The sequence below is a fragment of the Cnephaeus nilssonii genome, assembly GCF_951640355.1.
Source record: "Cnephaeus nilssonii genome assembly, chromosome: 13".
Classification (NCBI taxonomy): domain Eukaryota; kingdom Metazoa; phylum Chordata; class Mammalia; order Chiroptera; family Vespertilionidae; genus Cnephaeus; species Cnephaeus nilssonii.
The window spans coordinates 55183858-55204669 of record NC_137084.1 but is presented as its reverse complement, the minus strand read 5'-3'; positions in this window follow the sequence as shown (position 1 = coordinate 55204669).

Here is a 20812-nt window from a genome sequence, read left to right as displayed (position 1 = left end):
CTTCATAGGCAAGCGAGGACAGTCACAACTCAGATGTGCTCACTGTCTATGAGGAAGTAACAGGAACTGAACTTACCCTCTAAGACAAAATTTACGAAACAACAGTTTCAGGCATTAAACAGATTGAGAAGGACACTGATCCTTGAGAGAGGGGAGATCAAGTAGGTGAACCCTCTCAAAACTCACTTCCTGGAGATATTAAGCTCACTTATCAATTCACTTATAAATTTACTGCCTGGAGAGAGTTTCTAGCCTGTAGCTTTGGGAGGGTAAACCCAAACAGAGTTCAGCAGTACCCCTGAACTCAGAAGGCAAAGTTCAAAATTCAGAGAGGCCAGAGTGGAAAGAATTTGTAATGCAGGGAAAGGAGAGGAGAGAGCTAGAGAGATCTTTGGAGATCTGCAAAGGGTAGCCCTTAAATCTTCCTAGTAGCCCTGGCCAGTGATTGGGCATCAACCTGTAAACCAAGAGGTCGCTGGTTCGATTCCCGGTCAGGGCACCTGCGTGGGTTGCTGACTTGATCCACATTGAGGGACATGCAGGAGGCAGCCAATCAATAGTGGTTTTCTCCCTTTCTCTCTTCTCTCTCTCTCTCTCTCTCTCTCTCTCTCTCTCTCTCTCTCTCTCTCTCAAATCAATAAAAACATATTTTTTTTAAAAAACACAAAGTAAAATAAAAAATTCTGAGTAGTAATCATCACATGCATTTGAGGGAAATACTTCAGGCCCGAGGGAAAAAACAACAACACCAAACAGTGTCAGGCAGAACAATCTAGGAAGGCCACACATGGCAAAGCCTAGTTCCGGTTCCCATCAGCTGGGAGAAATACACCCTATCATCTGATGCTTCACACAGAGTCCTCAGAAAAGCATTGCCTCAGTAAAGGGACACATTGCTAAGAGAAGCGAGAGAAAATGTGTCTCTAGGGCCCTCAACATTCTCTCAGGAAGAGTTGCAAGACATTAATAGTGGTGCTAGAATGTGATTCCCTATCTTCCAACTCCGAGCACAGAGAATTTCCCAGTGTTCTCAGAAGCAATCCACAATAATAGTATTCAATAATGACACTATTGAAAAAAAATCAAGAACATTGCAGTTTAAGAGAATTCCATGGCATGACTCTGGTTGTTAAGACATAACTATTGAATTTAGTGAGAGTGGATTTAGAAGGCATTGGATAGGCAGAGGGGAGAATGATGAGTGGGGAGGAAATGGAGAGCATGCTGAATCCACAGAAGAGTACGGAAGCAATATGAGAGTGTGATAATGAGCTGGTTTATAATCCCAGATAAAAATAACAAGGGCCAAAGAAAACTATTCTGGGGAAACACACGGAAGGTAAAAATGTAAATTCATAGGGGAGAGTCACACACTATTATTTGGTTCTCACTTTCGAGCCTACAAAACTAAACATAACTATAAATAAAAATTGGACAGATCATTTGCAAATCACCACAGGATAAAAGCAAATACAATATAGAAAATTTTAATAAAGCATCTAAAGCATAAAACTAGGGGACAGCCAAACCTCAGTTGTAACAATAAATACAATTCAATGAGCATATCTGATTTTATTAAAGGAAAAACATAATTTTTCCTAAAAGAAAAAAAAACTGCAAATTTTATCTTAAAAAAATGGTTGCCCAAAAAGGGAGTGGAATTGCCTTTTTTTCAGATATCTCTGCATAGATTCTATAAATGTCTGTTTTACTCCTTTTTGTCAAAACTGATTAAATGACTTTCCAAAGTTCCCATCTTTGATTGCAACAAAACAGATAGAACATAAGCAATTAAAATAAAATATACCCACTCTTCTGGGGCAGAGTATTATATTTCTAATAGAAATAAATCTGAGAAAAAATATCTATTGAAAGATTGATTACATTGAAGAAATATCTATCACACATAGAGACAAGAAGACATCCATCTGAGATAAACACCAAATGAATTATGGTAGATTAAAATAAATAATACAATAATAAATAATACTGCAGCATCACATGACAACTGCACATTTTAAAACAAATCTTTGAGAAAATTTTTCTTAAAACGTATTATAAACTGCCACTTCTTTAATAGAAAAGCAATAGAGCAAACATGCTATGGTGTGGTTATGTACTCATGAATAAATAAATTAAGTACCTAATTATCATTGTACATCTTCACAGAGGCAAGAAAAACAGTACAAAAGTTATGTCTTATTTTACAACTAGAGGCCAGGTGCACAAAATTCGTGCATGGGGGGGGGGGGCGGGGGAGCGCGTGTCCCTCAGCCCAGCCTGCACCCTCTCCAATCTGGGACCCCTCGAGGAATGTCTGACTGCCCGTTTAGGCCATCCCTCTCACAATCCAGGACTGCTGGCTCCCAACCGCCCACCTGCCTGCCTGCCTGATTGCCCCTAACTGCTTCTGCCTGCCAGCCTGATCACCCCCAACCACTCCCCTGCCAGCCTGATTGACGCCTAATTGCTCCCCTGCTGACCCGATTGCCCCTAACTGCCTTCCCTTGCTGGCCTGGTCACCCCTAACTGCCCTCCCCTGCAGGCCCGGTCACCCCTAACTTCCCTCTTTTGCCAGCAGGGTTGCCCCTAACTGCCCTCCCCTTGCAGGCCTGGTTGCCCCTAACTGCCCTCCCCTACTGGCCTGTTTGCCCACAACTGCTCTCCCCTGCCAGCCATCTTGTGGCAGCCATCTTGTGTCCACATGGGGGTGGCCATCTTGTGTGTTGGAGTGATGGTCAATTTGCATGTTACCTCTTTATTATATAGGATTATATAGGATGTGCAGTAATGTGAAATGAAAGTCAAAATATCCAGGAAATAGTTAAAATGAAAAAGTTAAAATACATTTTTATTGGAAGAGTATCTGAGGAATAAACCACTAGTATTCTGAACTAGCAAGAACCAAGGTCACAATCAATTCCATTTTTCTTTAAGGGGGCATATAAATATAAGACAAGCATAGGTGCCTTGTGCCTTGTGAGATTTGGGGCCTAACCCCCTGGGGAACCCTTAGTATCTAAGAATCACAGATGTGTTCCAGACAATAAGGAACTATTAACACACCATCTTGACTGAGCTGATTGTTTTTGTCCCGAGAAAATATACCTCCAAATAATTATATAACACTGTACCAGAAAGCACCTAGGCCTGGATTAAATATACAAGGCAGGTATTGTTATAACTCCCATTTGACTTATGCATAAATTGAACTTCCCAGAAACTAGAGAGTTGCAAGACATGATTAGTAGTGCTAGAGTTCAAGTCCCTATCTTCCAACTCCAAGTGAAGAGAATGTCCCAGTGTTCTCAGAAGCAATCCAAGTTAACAAAAAATTACATTCTGCCCTACCTGGTTTGGCTCAGTGGATAGAGTGTCATTCAGCCTGTGGACCAAAGGGTCCCGGGTTCGATCCAGTCAAGGGCATGTACTTTGGTTGCAGGCTCCTTCCAGGCCCAGGCCCTGGCTGGGGCTCATGCAGGAGGCAACCAATCAATCTGTTTCTCTCATACCAATGTTTCTCTCCGTCTTTCCCTCTCTCTCGCACTCTCCCTAAAAAATCAATGGAAAAATATCCTCAGGTGAGGATTAACAACAACAAAAATAATAAAAAAATAAAAGATTACATTCTGAGTCCAACAGAATCAGGATGATTAGCGTGCAGACAAGGCAGGTCAGATGCTATAGTTTCCAGAGGAGTAAGTTAGGAGAACCTGAATGAAGAGCAGTGTGAGTGGTGGCATGTGTCCAGAAATCTGTTTTTAAATCAATAGGGAGCAGAGGGTTATGTGCAGGGCAATCAGAAAACCAAAGTTCTGCTCTCAAGGTGGCTAAAGATCTGTCTTGAGTGAAGACAGGAAGGTACCCAGAGTCTAAGAGAACTAACCCAAGGATAACAACGTTTTCCCATATTCAGTTAAAGGACCTATTGCTACCCATTAGATAAGGAAACTGAGGTACAGGGGAGTTTAGTGTTGTAGTTCTGTCAGACAGGAAGTAGAACCCAGTCCTTCTGAGTCTATATCCCAACAGCTTCAAATTGAACAAAAATATAAAAAGCAAAGCATACAGAATACTTTTAAATAATATCATTCTGCCTTCCGAATCAGGCCCCAGAGGGAAATAGAGGCAGAAAGAAGGTAAGGGTTTTATTTTAGAACTTGGTAATTTAGAGTCTAAAAAAAAAAAAAAATGACCATTGGGAGATTTTGTTGATTTTTTGCTTGGTTATTTCGAACAGACTTGGACATAATTGCCCAGAGGTTTGCTCTCCTTGCTTTCCTGTGCAGTAAAAGGAAAGTGAGGAAAGGCTCAGGAAGGAAGATAGGGAAGAACGGACACAAAGGCAGAGACTGGCCTGAAGGGAAGAGCGCTTGCTCAGCCAAATGACAAAGACCACAGTGTGAGCCAATTACCTTTCCCCGTGGTTTTTTGGAGGGGGGAGAAATCAAGCAGAAAATGCTATTGCCCAAGTGGGGATAATTCTAACAGAGAGGAAAGAAGTCAAACTAAGGAAAGAAAATTAAGTCAAGGAGGAGGCAGGCTGACCACTGAGACAAATGGCAATGCATAGCAGACAATTAGATTGGGAAACTATCTTCCAAGGGAAATTAGAGGAACCCCGTGGCTTGTTTAATTAAAGACAGATATTGTACTACAGGGAACATACCTGAAGTAATGGAAGAAGAACAGAAAGGCCCATCTGAGAATCCTGAGCTCTATGTCATAGAAAATTATGAAGGAGGAAAAGGCCCTGCCTGAGCAGAGGGTTATTATGAATAAAAAAATAATAACCAGTATTTTATTATTGGTTTCTATGAGTCTAACGTTTAGCTTAAAGTCTCATTTATCTCTTAATATGGTTTCATTGATTTTTAGAGAGAGGAAAGGAGAGGAAGAGAGAGATAGAAATACTGATAAGAGAGAGTAACATCAATCAGCTGCCTCCTGCATGCCCCCTACTAGGGATTAATCCCACAACCTGGAATCAATGCCATGACCAGGAATCAAACCAGTAACCTCTTGGTGCATGGGTCACATTCAACCACTGAGCCACACCAGTTGGACTAAAGTCTCCTTCTTATTTGTTTCTTCCAATGGTGCCCACTCGACTTAAGCATCTTCTGCCTTTTGTGTGTGTGTGTGTGTGTGTGTGTGTGTGTGTGTGTGTGTGTGTATTTGGGTTTAACAGCTATCTCTGACTGTGTCAACATTTCATATATGTTTATGACACTTCCCAATGGTAACAATCACACAATTAATAACAAATCACTGGACATGGTCTAAAAAAATTAGTGATTTGCATTGTAAATTGCAATGATCATGGGAACAGGCTCTAGGGTCAGAATTGGGTTTTAACCTCTCATTATGTGTAGTCTTGACCAAGTTAATTAACGTTGGGAAGGTTTAGTTTTATCATCTATAAAATGGGCACAAAAATATCTCTCCCTTAAGGTTATTGTAGGAATTAAATGATCATTTTTAAGGATATTAAAGCTGTGCCTGAGAAAATATGCCACAGAGCCTCATAATAAATGATTATGATGATGAAAATAAAAGTTATAACCCCAGATATTAAGGGTTAGAGGGAGACCTGATAGAGTGTACAAAACATGCATTTAGTTCTAGCTGTTGGAAGTTCCTCAGTGACTACTATCACCTAAGCATATGATCATATGGAGCAATTATGGAAGAGTGATGATATTCAATCATTTTTTATCCAGTCATTTGAAGAAAGTTATGGAGTGAAGAGATTAAGAAATGTATCTTTCTTGTGTATCTATGTATAGCATGATGAGATGCCAAATAAACATAAAAATTTTGTTTGCACTTTATTGCTGAGACAATCTTGCCTCCCTGTAATGGAAAGAGAAAGAGTTCTGGTTTTAGAAAATAAAGGTTTAAGTCCTAGGGCCACCTCTTCCTCCTCAGTTTAGCAAGAGCTTATCTGAGCCTTCCTCATCCTCATTGCAAAACAGAAATAATTATCCTCTCCCTGACTACTTCAACTGGTTGTTATTAGAATTAATTAATAATGTATGTGTAAGTGCTTTGTGACACATCTAAATATTACCTTACCACATTATGTCACCAGAAAGGAAAGTTTTTCTTTATAAAGGAAATAGAAGAATAAGTTCCAATATGGTGGGCTTTCCATAAGAATGGCATTCTGGTATTTAACCCTTTCTGATGGGTGACCCATGGGTACCCTTCAATTCTGAAGCTATGCAAGATACACCCCATTCAATTGATTCTATAGAAAAACAAAAACAAACACCTGTACTCTCAAGAAAAAACTGCATAGAGCACACTCCTCTGGTTTAGATTCTTTCCTTAGCCTTGAGCTCTTTTGCAACCATGTAACCTGTAGTTAACTGACAGCAAGGCAATAAAATTCCTATTTATATACATGCAAATTCTATACTTCCCAGTAAAGATTTGATTGTCTTCCCTCTTACCCTAATGAAAAATTAGTTTTCTCACAATTTATATATTCATTTCAATATTCCTGATATATAAATATGTCTTATTCTTGGACTTTCTTTTGATTCAGTTATCATATCTTCCTGGTTCCCTCATGAGTTAAAATTTATCAGATCTTAATTTTTATTTCTGTACTAGGGGCCCGGTGCATGAAATTCATGCACTGGTGGGGGGGGGGGGGTTTCCTCAGCCCAGCCTACCCCCTCTCACATACTGGGAGTCCTCAGGGGATGTCCTACTGATGGCTTAGGCCCGCTCCCTTTGTGGGAGGCGACCAGGATGATCAGGGGAAGGCACCAGCCCCATCACCCTGCTGCTGCAGCCACTGCCAGTCACCACAACCACCAAGGTGTTTTCATCAACATGGACTCCAGTCCCTTCACCATGAAAAAATGACAACTTTCTTTAGGCATTTTCAAGATGTGTCTTTCATAGGATATGACATTTCTTTCTTTCTTTTTTTTTTATCCTCACCTGAGTATATGTTCCCATTGATTTTTAGAGAATGTGGAAGAGAAAGGGAGAGACAGAGAGAAACATCAAAGTGAGAGGAACACTTTGATTGGTTGCCTCCTGCATGAGCCCTGACCTGGGCCCTGATCTGGGCCCCGGCCAGGGAGGAGCCTGCACCCTAGGTACATGCCCTTGGTCAGAATTGAACCCAGACCCTGCTGTCAGCAGGCCGAGGCATTATCCACTGAGCCAAACCGGCTAGGGCAGGATATGACATTTCTTAGCCCTCCAGCAGTGGACCTTCGTTTTTTTCTCCAGGAGTGTGGTGGAAAAAACCTAGATCACCTTTTTGGATTCTTATTACCCAAGTTACTAAGAATATTACCAGTGGCATACAGGGAGCTTAGCCAATGAGTGGTCAGAAAAGGTGTTTCCTCTAGTTCACACCTATCGTTGACTCTACGCCTGCCCAGGCCTAAAGCCTAGGCCTGGGCAGGGGCCCCCCAGCTCCCTCCAATCTCTGGCTCCCTCTCCCTCTGATCGCTGGCTCCCTCTCCCTCCAATCACTGGCTCCCTTTCCCTCCCTTCGCTGGCTCCTGCTTCCTCCGATTGCTGGCTCCCTCTGATCACTGGCCTCGGGGCCTGGGGCCTGGGCTCCAGCTCCCTCCGATGGCTGGCTCTACCCCTGCCCAGGCCTAAAGCCTCTGGCCGAGGCTTTAGGCCTGGGCAGGGGCCCCCTTGGCTCCAATAGCAGGCTTGGCCCTGCCCAGGATCCCCCTGGCTCAGGCCCTTCCCTGGCTGCTTAGGGCCCACACGGGGCCTACCTTGGAGTGACCTGGGTGCGAGGGTATTCATGGATGGAGGCCGATGGGGGCCTACATATGCAAATTAACTGCTATCTTTGTTGGGTTAATTTGCATACTCACTCTGATTGGCTGTGGACATAGAGGTACAGTCAATTTACATGTTTGTCTATTATTACCGTATTTTCTGGCATATAAGACAACTTTTTAACCTAGGAAAATCTTCTATACGCCCAGTCATCTTATACGCCAGAAAATACGGTAGTTAAGATGAAAAAAATGAATTTACTCTTTTTTGGAAATTATCTTTAAACATTTTTCATTCATCATTTATTCCACAAATATTTGCTGATTAACTACTTTGCCCAGCTCTGGCTCCATTTAAAAATGGTTCCACTTATGTCAGCTTTTCACAGAACATACAGTCTACTTTTAAGGAACTCAGTCTACTGATTTTGCTGCTCCTATGAAGGTCAACCACCCGGGTTTATACAGTGCCCCACACTTAGAAGATATACAATCATTATCCACTGACGCACTTCTAAGCCATGGCAGATGTAAACACCCAACATAAATGTTAGATCCTCCTCAGCTAAGCCACCTCCCTGTATAAGTAAAGCGAGCACTAGAACAGTGACTCTTTAATATCTTTTCTTGACTAATTATCTTTCTAAAGCATAAAAATCATTCTCCGAGTTATTTGGGTTAACTTTTTCCTTAATCTGGGGACTTAAGTTTTTAATCATTATTTTCAGGAGTCAATGTCATTCATGTTGCTCTGGTGATATTTCAAATCAATTGTCATCAACCACAAACCTTGTGTTCATTTTTCTCAAAACAGATCCTCACATAATCTCTGTCTCACAGATACTGACAAGAACAGCGCCAGGAACAGGAGGATTCTTTCTTAAAATGGGAAATAAAACTTGGTTACAAATTTTCTAAGCCCTTTGCAGAGTGAGAAAAACCTTGCCTGGCAAAAATAATTTAGTAGGTAGAATTACATATAAATCTTACCGGGAAAAAAATAAATAAATAAAAAGAAACTACCGGCTTAGAATGAAGTACAAATCATTGTTTCCAAAAGGGAGCTGGCATAAACCTTGAACAGGCTTATTAATAATGCCCATACCTGCCCTGAAGCCTCCTCGACACAGTGGGAAAGCATGTCCTTATTGACCACGCTGTAAATATAACGAGCGGGAGAGGGAGTTTTATGGCCTCTCAATGACCTCGTGGATCACTGTGAAAGGTCATTCCCGAAACTGGAGGGAATTACATTAGCTGCTCCAAGAGCTCTTAGAAGGTTAAAGTGTGTGTGCTATTGTGCCCATAGTAAGTGTCACAGTTGATGCAGTCAACCTAGCAACTGCAGTTATAATGAATTTTAAAACTTGGTCAAATGGGCTGTTTAAATTAGCCCATTTGAAGATGGGCTGCGACAACTGGAACCAAATATACAAACACAAAATTAGATCATGCCTTTCATATGTCACAATATTGTGTGTGGGGGTGGGGGAATGAGCCTTGAAAGTAACTAAGTAGGTTACCCCATGTGGGAAGAGCTAAGTAAAAGAACAGGGGGAGAAATAAAAAGATACCGTGAGAGGGAGGGAGATTACATTCAACTGTGGCTTTAGAAAGCTTTCTGTGGAGGGGGAATTTGACCTGGGCCTGAAGGATGGGTATACCTTGGCTATGTGGAGATAAAAGGCTGAGCATTTCAGGAATAGGGCACAGCGTTAGCAAACGCGTGGAAGAGAGATGAAAGGACATGTAGGTGGAGGAGAAATAAGCTCTCTAGGGGGATGTCCTCTGTGCACACACCTTCCTAGCTGTGATGGCTTTCTCCCTGGTAAAATCATCTTCGTGGTACTATTCACTACAAAATCTCCACGTGTGAGGATGATCGTGGGAAACTCCAACACGAGCATCCAGACATGGGAAGGCTGGGAACATGCACTGGAAACAGCAGAAGACTCTTTTTTTTTTTTCCCCTGGAGAAGTGATGGTTTTCAAGCTTTATAAATCCATGGGACCTTTATTTAAAACAAAATCCTATGTGGAACCCCAATAAGCAAAGTCGAACTGCTGTATTTGAAACAGAGATGGCGGCCCAGAGGCCCACCTACTCAGCTTCCTCTCCCTGAGGGCAGCCCTGAATAGGGGACATAGGAGGGAAGATCTACTGCTCTCCGGAACACAGTTACTATAGGAAGCACCACTCTGAAGCAAAGGATGCACAATAGAATTGCAGAAAACGAGGGGGTTGGGTCAGATGGGGAAGGGCCAGGAATTCCAGGCTGCGTGTTTGGTCTTGATTCTGCAATGAATGAGTTGTCATTAAGAGTTGTTGCTCAGGTGAGAAGAGGTCATGAAACCTGAGTGAGAGAAGATACAATGGGAATGAAATGATGGAAAGAATACATCCTTCAGAAAAAAGGGGTGTGTGTGGGAATTTCACTCCCTCCTTTGTAACAGCAACTGGGACCTGAATTCAGAGCTTTTTAAGCATATGTAGATTTGTTGAGAAATTCATTTTTAGAAATGCCTGCTATGTCGTAAGTCTAAATGCAGCATATACAAAACCATTAGGAATACAGATAAATTCAGCAACTAGTGTACACAGTGTAGGACAAGCCTATCTCTTTTAAACATGGTTACAAAGGAAAGGCAGTGATAAGGACTTTAAGAGATGTTTTGGGAGGCAGTGTCTAGAGACAACTGAATAAGCTCACCTAAATTATAAATTCAGCTCTCCGGCTGAACATCAAGTCTTAAATGATGACTTTCCATTCTGACCAAGAAATGGTTTCTACAACTTCCTTCTGACTTTGAAGTGATATTCTCAAGACAACCCTGAGTCAGGCTCTTCCCCTCAGAACTGTGTGTCTGGATTGCAGGAGTCATGGTGGAGTGCATAGATCCTGCTCAGTCCTAGAGGAGCAATCTGTTTCAACATGTGGCTGACTACTTCCTCTATAGTTCAGACATCCTGGGCGGACCCCAGGTGTAACTTGTATATCAACTTGAGCTCTCCTTTTCCTCAGAGACATGGCCAATCTGTGAAAAAGTCCTACCTGTGTCCTTGAAAATGCTCAGCCTTTCTTCCCTAGACTTTCCTGGTTATGCTTTTGTTGCCTTGATTACCATTTTTTAAAATTAATTTTAATATACATTTTTATTGATTTCAGAGAGGAAGGGAGAGGGAGAGAGAGAGATAGAAACAACGATGAGAGAATCATTGATCGGCTGCCTCCTGCACACCCACTACCGGGGATCGAACCCATAACCCGGTCATGTGCCCTTGACTGGAATTGAACCTGGGACCCTTCAGTCGCCAGGCTGATGCTCTATCCACTGAGCCAAACCAGCTAGGCCTACCACCATTTTTGTTCCACGCCATGACTTACACCATCAAATAGAAATGGAGTAACTTTATGGAAGAGGTTGTCATAAGAGAGGAATTACACTCTAATTGCAGAGCCTTCTGTAATCTCATTAGCTCTCTCTTCTGCCTTCCTAAACTCATGATCTTTTTTTATTTTTATTTTATTTTATTGATTTTCCACAGAGAGGAAAGGAGAGGGATAGAGAGCTAGAAACATTGATGAGAGAGAAACATAGATCAGCTGCCTCCTGCACAGCTCCTACTAGAGATGTGCCTGCAGCCAAGGTACATGCCCCTGACTGCAATTGAACCTGGGACCTTTCAGTCTGCAGGCTGAGGCTCTATCCACTGAGCCAAACCGGTTAGGGCTAAACTCATGATCTTGATAGTCACTTCCTGCCCCATGCAGCCTCTGGAGTGTGAATTTCAGTTCACCCTCTCTCATTCTGGGGAGCCCGCCAGACCAGTCTGTTTTCCTTTGGCTTCCTTAGACTCATGCATAAATTTTCCTCTACTTACTCCTGCAGGTTGGGTTCATTTCATTAAGGACTGGGTGCTTGAGCTTTATTGTTGAGACTTTCTGACTCATATTCTAGGTTCACAAAAGTACCCCGAGGACAGTTTCAGAAAATAACTAGGAGACCAAATATGCTGGCTACTAGAGCCCCCACATCAACCACACATCTCTGTTTGTCAGCGATCTTCCAGTAATGGAAGCAGAAGGAGAAGGATAGAGAGCTAGAAACATTGATGAGAGAGGAACATCGATCAGCTGCCTCCTGCACAGCTCCTACTGGAGGAAGAACTTCCTCCTATAGAGGAAGAACTATAACAAAGAAATCGCAATGGAATCAATTATAACTACACTGAATATGTTACTACTTCTTTATGAATATGTTACTACTTCTTTATGAATACCCTGAAAGCTAAGAAATAATTTTCTTTCATAACAGGCAAAGGAAGATGCCTCCTTCCCTCACAGGCCTTGAGTGAGAATATTGGTAAGAAAAATACTCAAAAGAATGAATGAGGCCCTAACCGGTTTGGCTTAGTGGATAGAGCGTCAGCCTGTGGACTGAAGGGTCCCGGGTTCGATTCCGGTCAAGGGCACATGTACCTTGGTTGCGGGCACATCCCTGGTAGGGGGTGTGCAGGAGGCAGCTGATCGATGTTTCTCTCCCATCGATGTTTCTAACTCTCTATCCCTCTCCCTTCCTCTCTGTAAAAAATCAATAAAAATATATTTTAAAAAAAAGAATAAATGAGGTTTCACCAATGAGTGAGCAATTTATCATTGATATGATAAAAGCAATTTTTTTCCACAGTATATAGATTTAAGGCAGTATGAAGCCACATTGATGTCGCCTTATAACTACCCCCTACTTCTGCCTCCTTAATGATAAGTAACCATTTGCTGGTTTCTCATTTGCTTCACCTCCCAGGCAGCAACTCTTCACTGGATCTTGAAGACAAAGACAAAGTCAAGAATCTTCATTCATTTTTTGGTAGCTCTCAGCAGAGATGTGAAATAATAACACCTTTAACTGAACTGAGAAAATAGTCATTATCCACTATAGATACCTGCTCGATTGGGCTCAGCAGGTCCTAGGAACTTTGGGGGTTTTGCCAAAATAATATCTGGAAAGGTAGAAGATAAAAGTAAATTTTACTTTTATTCCACTCACACAGAGAAATGTTTCTCCTCTTCCTAACCCATAGGAACTTGGGAAACTTAAGATAAAAGATGAAACGCTAACCCAATTTATGTAACAGTGGGAAGACAGTGCATAAAAACTACAGGGTTCAGAATCTTTACCAAGAGAGATGAAATGTTTATTATGATTTTGACTATGATTATTCCTTGATTCACATTGGAAGGAAGAAAGCTTATTGGGGTAGCAAGTACGCAATTGCAAGCCCTATTGTTAACAAAATTGTTTAGACTTTTATCTGACAGGTCAAAATGATGAATCACTCCCAGCCAGATATGAAATGATTCACAGTTCCCTATGTCAGAATAGCTTAAGCTTTCACTCCAAGTGAAATTTGTACAATATAAACCAGACCCAAGGTTCAGGAACATAGAAAAGAAGTAGGTCTTATACAAGAAGGCAGTTTATGGATGTGTAAGTCAACTTCTAAGGAGACAGTGGGCTATATAATAACCTGCCCCCTTCCCACCTTTAACCCCTATCCCCACCTGACCAAAGTTCACTGGACCATGAGTGGGGAACTGTGAAAAATGATAGCTATAGTAATAGCTATACCACAGGCTATATTTTTATCCTAATAAAGAGGAAATATGCTAATTGACCCTCATGCCATCACAAAGATGGCGGCGCCCACAGCCAATAAGGAGGGAATATGGTAATTGACTGCCACGACCTCAAAGATGGCGGCGCCCACAGTCACAAGATGGTGGCGCCCAGTCCCCTCAGCCCTGTTGGGGCACCTGCCTCCAGAGTCCCCCAGTCCCCTCAGCACCCTAACCTCCCAGGGCTGGCCTGAGGCACAGGCAAGCCTTGGATGGCAGCTGCCCAGCCACCTAGGGCCGCCTGAGGCTCAGGTAACCAGGGCCGGCCGAGGCTTGTGCTGCCGGCAGTGGCAACAGCAGAGGTGTGATGGGGGCATCGTCTTCCCCTGATTGCCAGGTTGCCTCCTGCTACTGAGGGCTCCCAGACTGTGAGAGGGGGCAGGCGGGCTGAGAGACCCCCCTCCCCCACTGCTCCAGTGCATGAAGTTTCATGCACTGGGCCTCTAGTTATATATATAAAAAAGGTAGGGGTTGCAATTCTATTCACTCCTTTGTGATAGCAACTGAGATGTAAAGTCACTGTTTTTTAAGCATATGTAGCTTTTATAGATCTTCGTGATTTGTTAAGTTTCTTTTTTTAATGCCTTATTTGCCATAAGTAAGACTAAATGCAGCACACAGAAAACAGTCAGGAATAAAGGTAAATTCAGTCCAGCCAAGATGACAACATCTAGTGCTCCAACTTTTAACTGTAGATCAGTCTAGAGCAAGCTTTGTTGGCTATCAGAGCTAGGTGATTTGGGGACCCATCACGCAGATGGTAGCTGTAAAAGTTGGGATGCTAGATGTGTGGACAAGCTCTTTCCAGGGAGATGCTGGTGATAGTTTCACTGTTGCAGAGAATTAAAGGGAGAAGGCAGGGGAAACATTCACTGGATCTTTCAGACTCCAGGAAAGACCACAGCCAGAACCTATATATATATTAATCAGATGTCAGATCCTCAGGCAGTGGCTTGTAAAGTATCCAGTCAAATCTTTGTATTGAGCCCTGGGGAGATAGCCATGTGACTACCTTTGTTTGCTATAGTCCCATGAGGCTCATGAATGCAAGCCCATTAGCTTCCAGTTAAGTGATATAAGGGACTGTTCCTGAGGTGGCAACCTTAAAAGTTGGGGCACTAGATAGATGTTGCCTTCTTGGTCTGTAATCCTAGCTTTTCTTATAAAAATGTAAAGTTACTCAGTATCTCTTCCTTCTCCCAAACTACTAGAACATTCATTAGCTTTCACACTCCAAGTCATTTTTGCTTAGAATTCTATAATTACCTTTTAATGTAAAATAAGTTTAAGTAGTTAACCTTTTTTATGGTCTTTACCTAACTTTTATCAGCATTTGTGTCATCACAGCCCATTTCTTCTCTTTATGAAATTTATCCTTTAATAGTTCTTTAAATAAGGGTTTGTGGGTTTGATTTTTATATGCCCCAAAATGCCTTCAATTTTACTCTCCCTGTAATGATCATTTAACTGGGTATAAAAGTCAAGGCTAAGAATTTCCATTAGTACTTGGACAATACCACTCTACTTTCTTCCCAAATTCATTCTTCTTTATCTAAAAACTACCGTTTATCTAATTGCTATTTCTTGAAAGCAATCTTTCTTTCCTTCTCATAGCTTTTAACATTATCTCTTTATCCTTGACACTTTTCATTTTCACTACTGTGACTAGCAATTGGTATATATTTTACTGACTCTACTTTATATTCAGTGTATTTTATGATCTGAAAATTTATGGTTTCTTCCTCAGATATTTTCCATCATTCACTTGTAAGGTTGTTGCAAGTTGCTTTTTTAGTATTTTCTCTTTCCCTCTGAATAACCTCTCTGAGTCTAACAATTTTATGGTAGGTTCTATCCAGCACTCCAGGGCCCTAGGCTTAAACAAGATATTAGAATGGTAGATCAGGATTCCTACCTAAAACGATACTATAGAGATCTCACATTCAGTATCAAATCTCTAGGCAGATTCGTTTAGTCAGAAGACTATATTAGAATGCAGTACTGTTCAAGCAGGCTGCTAGGTCATGAAATAAAAACAGCATAACACATCCATACCATGATGCAAGGTGACTTCCTCACCTTCAAGAGTATCCCCAGTTTTCATGTTATTCTGCACTGTTCAGATGTACAGAGATTATAGTTTATGAACTCACATGTATTCCCAGTGCTTTATTTTAATGTACAAATTTAAAATATGAGTTTTTAAGTTAAATATATTACACTAGAAAAGATTTGTTAGCATTCCTGGGATAAAGAAGTAGCAAAAACCTATCAACTTTTACTTTGATTAAAAAAGTAAAGATCTCATCTACACCAGGTTAGTGGGTCATCCTAGTGAAACAAGAATAGACAATGACAGCACCATTATTAAGGGAGGCATTAAGTCAGGACATCGTAGTCTTGGACTTGCTATTGCTTCTGACAAAAACTTCATATTCAAAAATTATTTTAATGTAGACACTAACTTAGCTACTAGATGGGGTCAATTGGACATTAGAAACTTTTGTATCATAATTTTAAAAATGTACTTCTTTCCCAAGTGCTGGTGATTTGTTTGTGTTAACCTGCTCGGTATGTTCTGCTTTTTCTTTATTTTAAATGTAAATCAATCTTGATAAAAGCGTTTTTAATTACCTAATTATTACTGACATTTCTTGAATACCCCTGAAAAATCTCTCAGGTTCATCTGTCCCAGCCAGGGTTGCAGCAACCTGGGTAGTTTTGTTTTTTATCACTCAGGAATCTTCCCCCCAATATCACAATCCAGAAGCAGATTTAACATCATGAAGGGCCATCCTTGATCAATGGAGAGAGACACTAATGGACGAATGTTTTTCCTTTCTTCTTTCACGTGCATGGTTCTTAGTCATATTTTCCCCCACAGGGTTAAGCAACAAATCACCCATGACAGTGGCCATTGTGTTGGCTACCCTTTTCTGTTCATCACTTTTGTCCCTGGAATTATATTCCCATATAAACCACCTGCCTTCAAGCTCTTTACTCAAGCTCCATTTTCAGGGAAACCTGTGCTAGGGTAAAGATACTTTTCAAGAATCTAACCATTGAGTACAAAATAGATAAGTCCAATGCAAAGCTATGACCCACTTAATGAATTAATATTTTCCCAATTACACAGTTAATTTATGCCCACTTTTGCACTGGGAATAAGCATCTCACCATTTCTAATTTGATGTCTTTCTGCACAGTACTGGACATTAAATGCTTGACATTAAATTCTTGAAATGTAATTGAGTCATTCTGTCTTATGTCAAGGCTCCTCAACATTCTGCTAATCTCAAACACCCACCAGACAAAATACACAGAAAGCTTTTTCAAGAGAAAACAAAGGCCCATTAATGAATTTACTGGACTAGAGATTCCATATGTATTTGAGAATACAAATATGAATTAGGAGCCATCTCTGCCTTCATTGAGCTTATATTATGGTAAGAGAAACAGAATATGCTATCCAGAGAATATGCTAAAATATGCAACTTTTAGGCATATATACACATGCATTATATATATATAGTAGTTATGATATATAAAACATAATTTTATTCTATAGAAAATAAATGTTCAAAAAATACTAGATTCCCACCTCCAAAAAAAAACAACGGGATGTTAGCTACATAATTTTGAAAGTATTACTTAATTTCCCTGTATCTCACTGTTCTGAAATTTAAATTTAAAAAATTATAACTACTTTAACAAGTTTCTGTGAAGATTCAAAAAAGACATTATTGTGAGAAGTGTTTGGCATTTAATATACAGTACCTACTATTGTTCTCTTTGTTATATAATTTCCATCATTATCATTAATTTCAAATTGTATTTACTATCATTAATGTACAATAACCATGATCGTTAATTCAACAAATGTTTGAGTACCCACCAAATGACAGGCACTGTAATAACTAATATAACACAAGCAAGAAAATAATGTTTTTCTAAAAGGAAGTTAGGGTGTTCAGTGGAGAGAGAAGTAGGGAAGGCTAGATGGAGACTTTGGATAGCATGGTAAAGAGGAGTCAGCAGCCTCAATGTATTCACAGCCCAGATGGGCTCTCTGATGTTCCAGGTCCTTGGGTACACAGTATGGGAGAACTCAGAATTCTAATTTGAGGACATGACTTCCGGAGCCTGTCATCCATGGGAAAGCAGCATCTCCATCACCCACTGGCTTCTCCCCTCCAGCCAAGTGTTGAGGTGACACTCACTCAAGCAGTGTAATTTAGCTGCCCTATCCGCTCTGTTCTACTGTCTGTGTTTTGTCATCATGTATGTTCAATTAAGATTGATATCTGTGTGAAGAGAATCTGAGTTCTCGCCAAGCCTCAGAGAGAAATCACTCACTGGGAACAAGAGAACTATGGTTCCATTATGTTCTGAGGGCAAACAGCAGCTGAATGATGAATTGCACACTCTGTTTTGTTGTTGTTGTAAATATATTTCAAATGATAGTTAAGATGAGACTCTACTTAAACACATCAGTAACCCATGCAAACGAGACCACTTCTTTTATTAGTGATGGACAGCCCTTACATCCTTTTCCATTTTATTTTATTCACAGTTATTGTCTCTAAGAACAAGAAAGATTTACTCTTATTTAGTCTCATTTGAATTAACAAGATTTACTTCCCCTTGATAAATTATGTTGAATTCATCCTTTTGGACAGCACTGAGGACCAAATATTGGATGAACTATTTCATCATGAGCCCTGTCAGAGCCCAAATCCACACCAGACTTACTAATGGAAAATTGTGTGAACAATGAGGAAGCTGACAGAACAGATGAGCTGCTCAGAGATACTTTAGAAATCTCCTCCTCAGGGGGGCCTTTGCATATGCCTCAAGAAAGGCAAAAGGCCTGGGATTTGACATTATAAACCAGGATATTCACAATTACAAATCCAGGTTTTAGGAGGCCTGAATCTTATATAATTTGGGGGGAGGGGCATTTTTTAAAAAAAGAAAAAATGTGAATAGGAAATTAGAACAAAATTCAATATGGATTTAAGCTTAAAAAAAAAAAAGAAGAAATTCTGAGAAATTTTAAATTTTAAAATATTGACAAATATCATAATCATCACCAAATCCAGAAAAATAACATACATGTACTAAGTAGTTGCTTGATCTGCTTCTATAATACTTTCTTCCTATGCTTTTTGCTGCTTTAATTGCCTCTTCACATGACAGCAATTTTATAGTATCAGTCTTTGTAGAAAAATAAATAGAGCCATTTTCTAGCATGATTGATGAAATATTATTTTATGTTATTGATGGTTTTGAGTGGGCATCAATGAGAACTGAATACAATGCTTCATGTTCACTGACGGGAAGAGCATTCCACACACAAGCTTCCAGCTCCTTCCAGTAAGACTTGCCCACAGAATTCCAGGGCCAGGCACAGCAGGACGCATTCGCATTGTGATGTGAAGTCCATCCTGCACCTTCATGTCACAATACCTGGCGTAGTAAGTGTGAGGAGCATTCCTGGAAGCCATTCCTAGGCCAGGATGGTTAACAATAACTTAACTATTCATGGAAGTGGTCATTTTTCATGAAATAGCTATTAATATTCTTTAGAACATTGCTGACAAACACTGTTATAAGTCCTCACAGGGCAACCTCAGTCTCTTGTTCTCTCCTGATTATACACACAATATAATTTTGGGCCTCAGCATTTCAATTCAGATTCTTCAGTTTCTTTTTTATTGAATTTATTTCGGTGACATTGTTAAATAAAAGTATATAGGTTTCAGGTGTACGCTTCTATAATACATCATCTGTATACAGTATTGCATTCTGTGTTTACCACCCCAAGTCAAATCTACTTCATCACCATTAATCCCCCCTTCTTTAATTTCTTTGTTGACATTTTTAGCTTCCTCTTCTTTTATAAGTTGAGAAACCCAGGAATAAGCACAGAGCCTTCCTAAGCATAGTTTCCTTCTTGCATTTAATGGAAGGCTTGCCAAATGGCTTTACATACTTATTGGAGGACACATTCCTGCCAAACAGCAGCTGTAATCATCAAAAGGACATTTAAAAGGTATTTTTACTAAAATTACTGTCTTGAAATTTAAAAAGGTAAAAAGACAAATATGGTTCTTAAAGCTAATATAATATTCTGCTTGCAAACTTAGCTAATGGAAATTCTTGAATGATTAACCACACATTTTACTTTTGGCATGACTTCTTGGGAGTTTTAAGGAAAACACAGTTGAAACCACTATTCTTCAAACTAGCTGATAATTACATGTTTACATCCTTCTCTTCCTTTTCTCAAATTCTTTTGATGGTTTTGTAACCTTAAGCAGGGCTAGATTTGGAAGCAGAAAAACATTTTTAACACTTAAATGTCTTAATGTCATTTCTTCTCCTAACAAGCTTGGTGAGAAATGAAACGATGAAAGAAAAGACATTTCTTACTTGTGTGCTTCCTCCAAGCAAAGCAAGAGAAGAGTTGTAACAGGTTCCATGCATTAATGAGCGCTCCATTACTCCAGTTTGCTACAAATCATATCAGAAAGGATATCTGTTCTCAATAATTCCTCTTTCTTCCCTACCAGCAAACCATCCCAGCAGTGGGAGAACTCTGCAGGGCCATAAAGAACCCCTCTGATTTCAACACACCATTATATGAAGGTCAGGTCTCTTTACTACCAAAAATAATGAATGCCAAAAGATATATATATATATATATATATATATATATATATATATATATATATATATATCAGATGGTAGCAGTTGATCTCTTACATATCAAAATGGTCAGGAAGTCTCTATTAGATTGAATTTTCCAGTTAAATGAGGGGTAAACATGGCATCGGTTATGGGACCAGTTGTATGGGATCCTGTTATAGGACCATGCTTCTCAACATTTTTTAAACGAGGCTCTTTCTTGATGAACATGCCCATGTTGTCCCTTCCCTGCAGCTTCTGCTCCACGGCATGTGTCCGAGGCCCTGCTCCAGTCTCCATCATGGCATCACGGAGAGGCAGAGAAAGTTTATTTTTCACGTGTCCTCAACAGCCAAGACAGTTTCTTTAACTTTTCTAATGCAGTATACATTATAAAAAGGATGGCTTTTTGTAACGTTTCCATGTTAAAATCTGCATAATATTAAATACGTATTTTTGTACACCCCCCGGGAGAATGTGATGTATCCTCCTAGGGCAGTGGTCGGCAAACGCATTAGTCAACAGAGCCAAATATCAACAGTACACCGATTGAAATTTCTTTTGAGAGCCAAATTTTTTAAACTTAAACTATATAGGTAGGTACATTGTTATTAACTTAATTAGGGTACTCCTAAGCTGGCCTTTGCTAAAAACTCAAGAGGCCAAAGAGCCGCATGT